Below are 8,023 nucleotides of genomic sequence, written 5' to 3' on the forward strand. Positions count from 1 at the left end.
GTATGGTAAAATTATTTTATCAATTCTAAATTATTTAATACTTCCAGTTATTTGATTAAATTAAATGATTTACCTTTATTTCGATCGTTTATTAATAAATAAAAAAATCACTGCAAGTTTATAACTATTATTACATGTCAGTATCAAATCTAAATCGACAAAACAATGGAATAACTGACAAACAATGCTGTTGTCTACAAATATTGAGTTATATATAGAAAACTGCAAGTATTCACATGAAAACATCTTAATAGAGGTTAATTAGATATTCTAGAAGGAAATTAAACAGGTTCTTTCAAACCAATCCAATTGTCATGGATTTCTGGATGATGTACGATGGCTAAGAGATCATTCCAAATGCAACCACATGTGTGGAAATACTGCCATTAAGAATTATGCACTAGTTCGAAACAATGCCATTCAAAATTTACTAAATATATCGATTATAGTTTGATGCACTCCTGTACCAAATAGGAGCAACTAATAAGCCTCTGAAATTTATCGAAATTTATATAAATTTCTCACAGATATGGAACTTATCGTATGAAAAATTGACTTTTTATCGAAACAAAAGTAATCGTTTTTAAAATGGATGCTTTATCTAAATTATAATAATATTCATCTCTTCAAACTGCATTTCTGAAGGAAAAAGACTTGGATTCGAAGAAAGATCCAACTGCAAATTTTAAGACGTCGTTCAGGATTTCATTGTAGTTGTCCATGCATGCTGTATGGATACTAATCAATATATTGACGATTCTATGCACTGTTGATTTTAGAATGATAAGTTCTGAAACAATTATTCATATTATATTAACATGAAATTTGTAAAAATATACACATCCTTCACTTCTGTGTCACTGACTCAACGGCGTTTCTATTCGGAAGTGGAAGTAATCTGCAGTTACCAATCACGAAATCATTTTCTTTATAAATTTCCAAAAAGAATACATAGATAGCATTTTTACTATACAGGGAATTCGGGAAAAAAAATTATATTCTGGAATTAGGTGAACATTACAATTCCGAATTTCTTAAATTATTAGCCTTTCAAAATGTTACAAGTTTCTAATATACATAATTATTTAGGGAAGTTTAAGAAAATAGCAAATAATTGCCAACAAATAATTTTATTTTCTTATTCAGTATTTCATTGCTTCTCTGAGATTACTAAAACAAATTTTCAACTTCTGAAAACCCGATTTCTTTAAAAATCTGAAATTTCAAATGCCGACTAATCAAAATATACTATAATATGCATGCTTATTGGATCATGATGATTGGGTAATGTGCTGCAATACAATATTTAAACATAATTTTTTATTTGTATTAAATAAATTGCATTTTTGAGATAAATGTTTCCATCTAAATTAACGATTAATTCCTCTAAATTTAAGAATATATTTTCTAATTTTATAGACAGAAGTGAGAAACTTTGTATGCGCACAGACTAGTGTAAGTGAAATATTTTAATAATTAGCATTTTTACTATATAGGGCTGTATATAAAAAAAATTATAACTTAAAAGTGTACAGAATTCAAAATGTATTCACATAATTCCCCTACCATATCTAATGAAATTTTGTTACTAGGAATATATGTCTAGGTTTAGTTTAGTTTAGTTATATTAACGTCCCGTTGTAAAGCAACACTAAGGCTATTTTGTCCCGTTGTAAAGCAACACTAAAGCTATTTTGGGATGGACCTCGTAATTTTGAACCGCGGTCATTATATGTATAGGACCAATAGTTAAAAAAATAAATGTTTTTTTTTTTCAGTTTTTAGAACGTCTCTAGAATATTATGTATTAATACGCAAGTACAATTTTACTTTAATTCTAGATTCATAATATTGAAATTTGAATTATAAATTCTTAATGTGATTATATGACGAATAATTTTATTCCATCCATAAATGTTCTTTTTGAATAAATGACTTACACCAAAAATGATAGGATTCAATCAATGTCTCCTCTCTCCTGTGGATCCTAATCCCTCAGTGTCATTCCTAAATACCCTTGATCCATTCAGAGCTTACCTACGGCAAGCATCGTAGAATCAGAAATTGTTATTCGGCCTTTAGTCCTTCACGGCAGTTTTATCTCATATCTTCAATATCATGGTGTTTGTAAATCCTTTGTCAAATAGTGATTTTATGGATCTTTGCGCAAATACTTAAAACCAGTTAATGTCGGACCATGTTTCCGTTATTGTTCTATATTTAGTGTATGTAGGCCCAAAAAGAAAACATTTATATCATATAATATCATAATTTTAGGAATCCTTTATGATGTGCGCATTATCTAATAATTACTGAATTCATTTTTAGAATTAAAAATTAAAAAAATGGTACTTTATCTAACGCTATTGCAGGCTCATCAACTGAACAAACACGAAATGTATAGAAAGCGTAGTATTATAATATATAAATTTTTAAAAAGGTAGTAGTTTAAAAACTAAGTTGTAATTGGGCGAACGTTAATAGATTAAATTATTTCAAACAATTTCTAGTTAAAATATAAATGGAATTAATATAATCATAAAACACAAACACAATATGAAATAGCAAAAAGATTAGTCACATTGCAATTGAAACCTTTGCATTTTTAATAGAAAACTGTAGAAACAATACGGAAATAATAATAATAAATAATTGATTTGGTCATAAAATTTTAAATGTCAGGTTCATATTCATTTCATTGCATCTTTGCAGTCCGAGCGAATGTGCTTAGAATGCACAAAACATATAAATTTCTGGCAATCTCATTGATAAGCTTTTTATTTTTATGTGCCTCTCATATTGGCAGGTTTGTTTCTTATTTATTTGATAATACATAATTCACTTTTTCGTAACCGAGCTCTGATTCTCTTTTCAGCACTTTTAATTTTAGTTCGCTCTATAAAGAATTAGACACTTTTATCTAAACGTATTCGTTCATAAGAGCTTTTGCCATCTGCGTATATATTTCCATAAGTATAGTTTTTCATTTTTTTAAAAATGAATAACGAAGTTTTTCAATTGCAGTCACTAAATTTTTAAACTAACAAAGATAAAAAGATAAACAGAAAAAAAAAAAAACAAAAAAAAAACATTCTAACTACTCTTTGTATCGCCGTTTTGCCATGCATCAAATGAAATAATCAATTCCATATAAAAAGAAAAATACAGAAATCTATTATTTTTGCGACCGGTACTTTATATTTTTAAACATAGCTTTGCTACATACTTACCTTCATTCAGCGCAAGCTTTCCTTTATATTTTCTTTATCCTGAAAGAAGTAGAAAAATCCGTAGTATATCTACTTTTAGAATTTATAGCCGGGAAAGCATCTGAATGTTAGAAAAAATAATGCACTTGAAATAATATACTAGCGCTTATTTCTTCTGAAGGTTAGTTAAATAAGAAAAGTTGTAAGGATCTTCAAAAAAAGGAAATGTGTATCATTTTGAACAAAAAGAAGTGACTCTTTTGTAAGGAACGGAACGGGCATCGGCAAACATTCTGCGCTAATACGTTAATATTTATAATATATTATACAAAAAAGTTATTGTTGGTTGATGACTACTGTTAACCTAGTTCAATCATGTGCTAAAATCTTAGAAAGCAGCTATAATATTGAAATAAGAATATACTTCCTATCAAATTTAATAAATTGGCGAATAATTGTTACGAAACATTGATCTTTAGAGTGAATTTAGTGTTTTTACTGAATCTACCATGCTTCATTTGTCGATACTTTTAGTGATTAATACCTGGTACACGAGTAACACTACTCGGATCGGTACACGAGTAACAAAATCAGCTTTTTTGTTTTAAATGTTTTTTCCCACTCAATTGAAACAAAAATTAGACTAAAAATCAAAATTATAGTTAAAAAAAAGAAAAAAAAAACATGCCAAATTTTATATATTTAAATTATTGCATTTTTAGTATATTAGTGAAAGGACAAACTTTACTAAATCCCCTAAGGAATTAAAAGTTTAATTTCAAATTTCGTAAATGTTCATATTACAGATTTTAAACTTGTGTTCCAAATTTTATTCATCTAGCTCTCTTCGTGGTTGTTTATATCGCGTGGACTTTCATTCAGACAGCTGGATAGACACATTTCATTTAAATTGGTTTTGATCCAAATTTAATGGAAACCTAGTATAAATCTAGTATAAAGAATAAAATTTAGTATGAAGACCGCATACCAAATTTCATCCGTCTAGCTTAAGGTGTACGTACAAATTAGAACATTTTTTTTTATAATTTCAACTTTAAAAATCCAGTTTTTTCACAGTAGTTCATTAATATATGTTTAAACTCATTTCAGTGAGGAAAAACAATATTACACTAATTATTAATTAATTAAATAATATTTAATGAACTAATTAGCATATCTTTTGAAATATGCTAATTAGTTATTATGTGATATCTCAAATTCTAATTTGTAGAGACACACAATTCTAGTTGGAAGTTACGCCTAATATTAGTCTTCATGTTGTCTGCCTCAATCAAGTTATAAAAATATATAGTTTTTTTTGACAATTTTTTCATCAACGATGAATAGAAAAAGCGAGATGTTTCCGTAATTTTAACTTTTAAATAGCTATTAAAATTTATTTCTATAAATATAACTTTGATTGAGGCACAAAACATCCGCTATTTCATACAGATTATTTTGATATATATATAACTGTATTTGGTTAATTTTTTGTTGGTTTATGATTGTTTGAATGAAGCAACAGAGTGGAAAAATATCATTCTTCATAAAATGAGTTTAAAAAAAAACGTAACTAGAGTTTTTAATGAAAGCACCTCAAGAAAAATAATTATAACTCGAGAAATACTTCGAATATTGACAACATCTTGGTATCATTTGAAAACTAAAGGATTAGGGAACATTATTAAGCAATAAAAAAATATTCGATATTTTGAACGTTTTTCGAAGTTTCAAGTGCGTACATACGCCTTAAAGCGTTTTCTAGTTCTCGTATTTCCAGAGGGATGGATGTAAGACTAAAAATGTGTTTTTCCGATTCACAAAGGTCTCAAATGTAGAGATTCGTCAAAATCTCGGATTTAAATTTTTTTGACATGCATAATACTTCCTCTTAGTATATTTCTCATGCGAAAAAGTAAAAAAAAGAATTCAAAAATCGATATATCTTTGGGATCCTATCTTTCGTTTATTCCAACAGATACAATCTTTAATAAACTTGAATAATTTAAACGAAAGCAATAAAAAAAGCTGTACCAGTCAGAACCATATATGCCCTTTTCAGCTTTAAAAAAATTATGTTCGTTTTGTATCTACCTCTTGATAGTATATTTTTTTATCCAGTTAAAAACTACATTTTTTTATACTAGCATGTAATAAATCAAGTGAAGAAAATAAATGCTAAATCGCACGAAAAATATGCTTCCTCTTCTCAGAAGCCTTGAAATGACAGCCGAAATTGGGATTGATGATGCCAAGGGATCATCTCTGAAATCCAGCATTTGTCAACTTTCTCTCGGGATAGACATCGATTCCTTACAAGGCTTGATAGTAGCGCTATCTTTTTTTTTTTTCTTCATCATATTAAAATGCCTTTATGTTTTAAAACAGTAACTATAGATTGTAAAATAAAGACCTTTGTAAAATAAAGAAAATTAAAGATGTCATTTGGAAATTTATTTACATTTTTAATAGAGACTACATGTTTTATTAGTGTTTTTACGCTTTTACTTAAACTGGGTTGTTTCATGTTACCATTTGTGTACTAGAAATATGTAATTTTGTACATTTACGAGTTTTGAATAAAGATAAAGTACTTTTACATTTTCAAATCTTAATTATAAATCAAATTTAAATTCATAAATGTGATCAAATTTAAATTCAATTTGTTTTGTATCTTTTTTTGAAGGATATGAAAAAATATTTCAGAACTACGCTAAATATATAATAATGTCGTGGAATGAAGATCATTATGATCCGTGCAATGGAAGCAAGAAGACGTTTGTTTTGGGGAATATTTCTTTAATGATAACATTTCACACAAAACAAACACGAACACGAAAGATGAGACAAGACATTCACGGGCGCACCATCACAGAACAACATATCATCTCATTTTTATTATAATCGCAATACACTATGGGATGTGCACCTAATCAGGTATCGCCATCTATTATACAAAAAAAAAACTATGGAATAATGCAACCGCTATAATAATAAATTATACAAATATTACAAAACAATATAAAAGAATTTTTAGAAAAGAAAATTTATTTGAACACAATAATAAATTTGTGCTTCAAAAAAATCGCACTGATCATTTTTTTTTTTTCTTTTTGACAACTCATAGTTCTATATGTCTCTTATCTTCTCACCATTTTGCAAGGATTTTCTGTGAATTGTTGCTCCTTTACTGTTTACAAAATCTAGTAAATTTTGTGTAGGGAAAATAAATTATAATAATCTGTGCATTTAGTATTGTGGAAAGCAAAGTGTTAAAATTTTCATTTTTAAATACATTTAAATCAATTTCAATAATACAAATTTCGTATTGTTAAGAATAAAAACCGTTTTAGCATTTGAAATATTATTGTCATTTCTGTACTTTTACAATAAACATAATATCCCTGTATTGAGTAGTACAACAGTACATATCTATCGACATTTTGTGCAGAAAAAAACAGATTATTTCCATGGTAAAAATAAAATACAAGCTATTTAATAAAGCATTCTTTATATCAACTTTTTAAAAAAAGAGATTATTTATTATTACTAGTAAAAATTATTTATTCGTACTAGTAATATTAATAGTAGTATAAGTGAAAAGAAATTATTTATTACGATTTATTAGTACATCATTTCCTTTGTTTTTAAATAAATGGATATTCAACTTAGAATTTTAAAAAAATTAAGAAATCTGTGGATTCAAGCGTGAAATATTATTTATACAAATAGATGTCGCTCATTTGCCATGAATATTACTCATACTTTACAGTTATACATTTAATACTTTAGTGTTGACAAACTGATCACGTTTCTTCTATTTACTAAGTAATCTCAGTGTCATATTAATATACATATAACGTCTTCAATCCTGGGGTTAAAGACCTTGTGTTCAAGAATTCCGTGACATATCCCTCAAATCGGCAAATCGACGCTTCTTTTATTTAGAAATATAATTCAAGATAGCTAGAAGTAAGCAAAGTGTTTTTTGATATAAGATAAATAACATAGATCATTTTTTTTGAGAAGATTTTTTCTTCTCATCCAATAAGTAAAAAGTAATAACTATAAATTTGCTATGTTTTCAAAACATTTCATTATTGAATGATCCATTTGCAAATATTTCTTCTGTAATAAAGATAATTAAAAAGAGGATAAATGGGATGAATGGCATTAAACAAATTCAGTGAATCTATGTATCATGTATCTATTTTTCCTTCAATTTCTAGTCTATTTTATGGATCATATTTTTCTTGTTAAAAGTGTTTGAAAATCAATAATGCAATTAGATTATTATTAATAATAGTCCATGTATAATAAATGTCCTTTATCATGTATGAAAACAATATTTTATAGAATGTATTTAAGCGTAAGCCTAATTTATTTGTTACTCTGGAAAAACATTTTATGTTGGGAAATCAAATTTGATAATTATATATTTCCATTTTTACAAAATCTGTTTCTTTAGGTATCAAATTTTTACATTTATTAATTGTTATTCTAATTTACTTTGAAATTTGAAAATAGATGAAACTTCTCAACTGAACTCGCTAGGTGTATAACAATCTATTTTCAATTAATATTCCAGGCAGTGTCTTCGGAACTGGAGGGTTTAAAGCTCGAGACCCGATACCACCGATGAAACGTCTTGTAAGAGGGACTGGTGCACATTAAATCCGTCCTGGTGAAACGTTCTTCCGTTGGTGTGGCGTGGCGTGGAGAAAGGGGTGCCATCTCCGGTGTTCGCTCTCTTCATCTGGCCGCTATTCAAAGTTGCGAGGTCCATCCCAAAATAGCCTTAGTGTTGCTTTAAA

The sequence above is a fragment of the Argiope bruennichi genome, chromosome 9 (assembly GCF_947563725.1).
Source record: "Argiope bruennichi chromosome 9, qqArgBrue1.1, whole genome shotgun sequence".
NCBI lineage: Eukaryota > Metazoa > Arthropoda > Arachnida > Araneae > Araneidae > Argiope > Argiope bruennichi.